Source organism: Stylophora pistillata, chromosome 9 (assembly GCF_964205215.1).
Source record: "Stylophora pistillata chromosome 9, jaStyPist1.2, whole genome shotgun sequence".
Lineage (NCBI taxonomy): Eukaryota > Metazoa > Cnidaria > Anthozoa > Scleractinia > Pocilloporidae > Stylophora > Stylophora pistillata.
In genome coordinates, this window is record NC_142527.1 from 7,321,219 (window position 1) to 7,327,700 (window position 6,482).

At 38.5% G+C, this 6,482-nt stretch overlaps 1 pseudogene across 1 annotated transcript in view; it reads right to left on the reverse strand.

Moving 5' to 3' along the window:
* Positions 1-2,239: 2,239 nt before the first annotated feature.
* LOC148723010 (uncharacterized) overlaps positions 2,240-6,482 on the reverse strand; it is a 5,896-nt pseudogene continuing 1,653 nt past the window's right edge. The window contains exons 4-8 of the transcript XR_015992054.1: positions 6,206-6,353; positions 5,876-5,979; positions 5,457-5,585; positions 4,130-4,713; positions 2,240-3,304 (exon numbers count right to left, since the gene is read on the reverse strand). The product of XR_015992054.1 is annotated as an uncharacterized LOC148723010 (transcript). The remainder of the gene's footprint in view (positions 3,305-4,129; positions 4,714-5,456; positions 5,586-5,875; positions 5,980-6,205; positions 6,354-6,482) is intronic.

Below are 6,482 nucleotides of genomic sequence, written 5' to 3' on the forward strand. Positions count from 1 at the left end.
ACATTTATATACAAGAGTTTTGAGAAAAGACGAGTGATTTCATTTTTGCCAGTTTTGATGATCGGCGCTGTTAAAAACGGGCCTTGGAGCGCAGAAGTGATTTTGGCTGGGATAAGAACTGTTTAATAACATTTCGAAAACCCAAGGTGGTTTGCATCACTTTTGGACTAAGACCGATTTATGAGCAAAGTTTAAAAGAAAACAAGTTTTTGTACCGAAATTCACGGGTCACTTTTAAAGACAATGCATCTGAACACTCACCATTTAGTTTACCTTCTTTGGTGTTTTTCGCCGTCCATTGTTTTTTGCTTTGCCTTGTTTTCAATTCTTCAAGAAACGCCAAAAATGCAAATTTCGTCGACGGATCCACAATGGAATAAGCAAAAGTGTTACAACGCAAAAAAATTACTTGATTTTTTTTCCCTAACTGATATTTCTAACACATTAAACGATATTTTCATAACGAACTTTGACTAATCAGTTGAACAGCGGTTGCCCTGTAACAACTGACGAGAAAGCACTGACATCCTGAACAAAATTAATCAAATTAGAAAATTTTGAAGGAAAATCGACTTGCGTCTCAACTTCGCACGTTTTAGACAGGCGTTCAGAACAAAAAAACCTAAGTAAATAAGATGTTTGTATTGTGTCCTGTTTCTGTTTTTCCTTTCATGCATACTGATAGCAAAATATAAAGATTTTTCAAATTTGTTTCTAGAGTTATCTATCCGGTAATAATCCATTCTTTAACGCCAGACATCATGCCTAGACTTATCCGGATTCTAAGTACCATGTTTACCAGTAGGAATATTTACACATATGGTTCCACATAGAGTAAGGATGGCGAAGACTACCGCGAAACACGATTTATCCATTCTGACTTTTTAGTGATATCTCCCACCAAAAGATCAATCTCTAAAAGTATGTTGTTAGCGAATCGTGTTATAATATGGGTATCAAGTGCTTCAGATCTAAACATACATGTAACACGTGGCTTTCCGCAATATCAATATGCACACGTGTACTGAACACGAACTAACTTAGTAACTATTACATTAAAGCGGAATGGGAACTAAAAAAACAAAACAAAAAAAAAAAGAAAAAAAAACAGTTATGTCAAGCTAATCAAAGAGGAAAACGAAGATTACGTTTGGATTTTTCATTTACTTTTATGAAAACGAGTGATTCCGATGTAAATCAAGGTTGTGTGGATCAACCGTAATACCGAATAGAGTATTGAGAATGGAAAATTTAAATTCTCTCTGTATGCATGTCGGCAGATTATTTGTAATATCTATGTCTAACTGATATTTTGGGATATTGCTACTATCAGATTAAATACTGTGATGTGTGGCGCACATGATATATTTCATCGAAGTAAATTTTCGGTAACTAAGTGAAAACAAGACATCAGACGCTACAATTCTGGCTTTGTCGTATACACCATGCTCTTTTCAATATCCTCTTGTTGTGTTGGTGATGAACGAATCATCGGGAACTGGAAAGCTGAGAGATTGAAATAGGAACTTAAACTCAGCAAGGTTTGAGTACAATGTTTGACTTAGAATTAGCACATTCATTTGTGCTTAATACACCTGTTTTTGGTGTTGACAGTCACGTTTCAGCGCGGCGACGTGGACGGAACTACTCCTTTAAGAACTTAAGGCGAAACAGAAGTGCCTTCGCAAACAATTTCATTTTAATGCTTGTGCACCTTATGAGAAACACTTGCTTGGTGGAATGGAAAAAGGGTGTTTTGCGGTATATTCTACTCCACTCGCGATAACTGGAACCGTACGCATAAAGAGTGATGCTGGTGAGCACAATATTTAGATCAATAGCTACATGTTTCATTTGTTTCGAATCCGCCTGAAAGCTGAGGACAATGGATGGTAGCATCGAAAAAAAATCGGGTGCGCTATAAATTCTTGGTGCAAATGATGATTTGCACCTGTGTTCGGATACATAATGCCCAACTCACTTTGTACTCAGACACAACGTAACCATTGTAAACTTACGATCGCTGCAGAAAAATTTTGTGGGTTATCATACTCGACCTCGTGAGTTTGAATAGCTAAGGTGAGCTTATTTGAAAATGAGGTTTTACAAAATTGTTGCCCAACATTGATGCATTGTACTTGTTTTTCAAAGCAGTGATTATAACTTACTCATCATCTAAATTAACCTCAATTAAAATGTTTTATGAGAAGTTTATTTCTGCTACTCAACTTGCCACAATGATATTATCGACTAACAAGGTCAATGGTTAACGCATGCGATATGACTTTGCTGAATTCTACTTTCAGGTCATATGAATAAGCTCGACGGTTCCAGGTACATTTTCCACGATAGCAATGGCCGGTGCAATTGGTCTAAAGGCGAAAAATTCTGTGAAAAGTCTGGATATAACTTTGTTTCTATTGAGAGTCGCGAGGAATGGAACTTTCTGAATAAAACTATCTAAAGAAAGAAAACAGTTGAATACTTCATAGGCTTGAGAAAAGATACAACTGGAGTATGGAGATGGTTGAGTGATAACAGCACAGTGAATGTGTCCAGTAAAGGAGTGTGGCCCTAGGCAAGAGGAGAACCTAGCAACACAAACGGTATTGAGAACTGTGCACAAATGTACAAAAAATACGGCGGCCATGGGCGGTATAATGATGTGAGCTGTCACGATAGCAAAAGAGAAGCAGGATTTATGTGCGAATGTAAAGAGGATGGAGGTAATAGTCCCCCTGTCTGTTCTTATTAGGTCTTATTATCTCTATATTACTTACTAGTGTTCATTACTGCAAAATTGCTTTCCAATTCATTTCTTAAACTAATCAGAGCAGTTTTAGTTGAATGATTCGCACGAAAGGCTGATTGAAGATTATACATCAGATTATAGCTACGAAGGTGATCAGAGAGAGCTATTGCCACGTGTTTTTCGAGTACTTTGAACAAAACAGGTAGAACGGAGATTGGTCGGTAGTTTCCTGTCTCTTCACGAGAGCCACTTTTGAACAAGGGTGTAACTTGAGCAGTCTTCCATGTCTAAGGGAAGGACCCAGAACTTTAATTTTGAGTTAATATTTATGATTATCATTAAGTCATTTCTAGGATTGGAAACGAACAGAGCTCGCTGATGCTCCTCGTCCTTTGTTTCCTTCGGATTCGGCTGTGATATTTTCACAGTTGCTGTCTTGACACGATCAACGTGGGCGTATACTGTCTGGGACTGTTCTTTGACAAGCTTTGCGCTGTTTTCTCGAGAATGGATCAGATCTGCATGCACAAGGCCACGGTAGGCAGGGGGCATCTGGATCAAACATGAAACGAAGAAAGTAGATAATTTATTACAAGAAATTCCTCAAAACAGCGACACTAAATAACGATAAAACGAACATAGTGCTGAGTAAAACAATCAAACGAATTAATAAGCAGAAATGAATGAGACTATTAAGAAATACCTAAGTTTGTAAACGAGTGGGATATGATGACCCAGTTACTCTAGTCTTATTTCGCTTATGCTCAAGGTTTCGCTTATGCTCAAGGTCGCCCATCTTGCGGACCCGGGTAGTCACTCAGAGGACAGGATTTGCTTCATATTGCCCACAGCCGCTGCCCCTCGGCCGGCCCCGCTAGGTTTCAACACGTAGACTTTGCTGCACTCGATCGGTACGTCGTGACCTGTCCGAACTCCCCCCCGCCCCCTCCAGTCAATAAGTACATATCATCATATCGTAAGGCGACCCTGAAGTGAATTGGCGTTCTGATTGATTCTTACTTGGTCCACATTTTGCCATACGGCCATTTCCATGTTAACAGTCAGAGGGTATGTAATTTGGTCACGAAATTGGCAAATTCAAATTTAATAACTGTGCTCCGAGTGCTGTACAATTAACTACTTATTAGCCTCACTTGCTCAAGACGAACTGACGAATATTGGCCCTCGGTCGCTTTATTTTTTGGAGAACATTTAAAAACTAAAGTACTTGTCGTATTCTAGCTGCAAGCTTGATTATTATTAACATATATTTCATATTGAGGAAGTAAATATATCAAGACTGTTTCCTCCAATCAAACAGCACTGAAGTAGGTAAGCATGAAGATAATTCATACTGGAGGTGGTGAAATACATTACCTGTAGTGGTTTCTTCTTCCTTTTTGTCTTGTCAACAACTGCATACAAGTATTCTGTGTTCTCACTAGCTTGGGGTGTCTCGTTCATGGTGGCTTTTGTGTGGTCTACGAGCCCTACACAGGACGCCCGGTTTCCAGGTAACCCATTAGTTCCCTCCTGAGAGCGGCCTGAACGTTTTTTGAGGGCGCTTGCTTCAGAACTGGCTTTAACTTTTCTTTCTTTGCGAACAGCAGCATAAACATGATCCTTGTTTTCTTCATTTTCATCACGCAAACTGGGTGGTTGCGCCAATCCTTTCTCATCACTCACCAAGTGTGTGTATTTTCGTTCTCGTTCCTGAACATCTAAACACCCCTCACTTACTGACCTCGACGTTCGATGAGTGTCATTAATGTTATTATACTCGCACTCTTTTTTGCAGTCGCCCACTGTCTCGTAAGTGGCCAGCTCAGATTCCGTTCGCGAAAGGGTTAGGTGAACAGTAAGCTCAGTGGAGCTCTGTGTCTGTTAAACAAGCACAGGGTCGAGTGATGTCTGTACAGAGCTCAAAGGCCTCTCGTAGGTGCATATGACACGATCTTTGCCTAAACGCCAACTGAGATAAAATGAAGCCTCGCTAAAATCTCGTGCCATACATTGTTTATCAAGATAACTACCGTGAATATCTGCAACTTTAGAACGAATTTTCTTTGTCAAGGGGAAAGGTGACAGCCAGTCAAAACGACATGCTGAAGTGCATTTCACTTCCCTCTTTATTTGATAAATTTGTTGCGTTACTTAATTTTCCCTTTTGGATTTAAATACTGTAATAGCCTCCGGTACAATGGTTTGCTTAATATAGAGAGCTGGAAAGCGAACCTTTTCTTCTAATATGCCTATTACATGTAATAAAAAAAAAAAAAAATAGAAAAATGTGGTTAAATATAAATCAGTGATCAAGCGTCAACTTACTTAGCGTAATATCATTTTCACAGTAATTCCCAAACATCGAGTCACCGGTTAATTTTCACCATTGTCGTTGTTATTAATGTTGAGAGAAAAGACAAAAAAAATAGGAAAGGTGAGTCTTCTATTTTCGAAACATCGCCAAAAAAGTGAACAATACAATAATGCATAGTAAACTTCTGCAATTATTTAAAGTAATTGTACAGGGTTCTAATGGGGATGCGATGCACAGGTTGTTTTAATTATGCACAGTTCACTGATAATACGTAGGTAAAGAGTAAAGAAAACGACAAATATGTAAAGACAGACGAAAAGGAATATTCTCCGTGGGAAGTAAAAATCTTGATGAGGAGCAATTAAAGGCACAGTGCAATACACTTACATTGTTTACGGTGGCTCCGATGTCTTCGAAAGAAAATTAATCCAAAAGCGATCACAAGGATCAGGATAAAAATAGCCAGTAGCACCACTACTACTACAACCAAGTTAGGCTTGCTGTTGTGTACATCGTCTGTCAAGGGATATTCAGTGTCGGCATTCCCAAACGTAATCCCTTTATAGATATTTATACATATAAAAAAGACTGTTTCAGATAAGGCATGGAGCTAAAAGTTTAGATGCAATGCTTTAAAATGATATAAATCCGTATATTTTGAACCTTTTCATTGCCTCCCCGCGCATCTTCATTTGAATTCTTTATCACCTTCTTTTTTTTCGGAAAAGGTGGAAGATAGTATTCTTTCAAGGCATAGACTTATTTTACTTTGAATTTCTTCTTTCAGAGTGGTGAAAATGACTCACGATTGGATTTCAAATCCTCAGTAGAAAGGTCAAGTCTGTGTTTTCGGGTCGACATTGGTTTACTTGAATGGTTACATGTAGAAAAAAAAATGTCCTTCAGCATCCTAGGTTGGACCGTATTAGAAAAAAGTGTGCCCTTTGTCTTGAGTACCCCTCTCGGCCTACGGCTTCGAAAAGTATCTATGATCTCGGGCAAATTTTACCCAATACGGACCTCCGGGCTTGTGAATAATATATATTTACGAGAAGAGTTTCTTGGCTTTGTGCTAAGATCCAAAGTGACTTGTCTATCCAATACTTATTTATTCCACGTTTCAGTGGATTTCAAACCCTCTTTGAAGAGGTAAGGAGGGCTCTGTGTTATGGGGTGATAAGCTTTGAATAGTACTTAAATGGAATTCTGACTGACTTGTTTTCGCAGTTGTAGATAATGTTTTAACCTCAGCAGTTTGCGATGTGTGGGACTCATCAGTCGGTCCTAAAGAGAAAGATGAAACCATAGTTAGCGATTCACTTTTAGCATTCTCAATAGAATCCAACGTTTTTCTAATTTAAATTTTGCAAATGATCTTAAGGCAATAATAAGATGCTGATGATAGTAGTTAAA